The sequence below is a fragment of the Leuciscus leuciscus genome (genome assembly GCF_965113295.1).
Source record: "Leuciscus leuciscus genome assembly, chromosome: 13".
In the NCBI taxonomy this organism is placed as follows: domain Eukaryota; kingdom Metazoa; phylum Chordata; class Actinopteri; order Cypriniformes; family Leuciscidae; genus Leuciscus; species Leuciscus leuciscus.
Genome location: NC_138737.1, coordinates 14,881,090 through 14,881,299, shown reverse-complemented (window position 1 = coordinate 14,881,299; position 210 = coordinate 14,881,090).

The window sequence follows — 210 nt, the reverse complement described above, 5'->3', positions numbered from 1 at the left end:
TTTTCACAGGAAATGGACAACCACACTTTTTTTCTTTTCTATTTTCATTCTCTCGCCTGTTTGTCGGCTTGACACACTGCTGTATGTTCATGTTGTTTCAGATCAGAGCGGAAGTCCTCTTAGTGCAGTCAGATCATCAGAACAGACTTTACTGTCTACAACTACACCAAGATAACCTTCTGTTGGTTGGTTTCCATCCGTGCCTCTGGT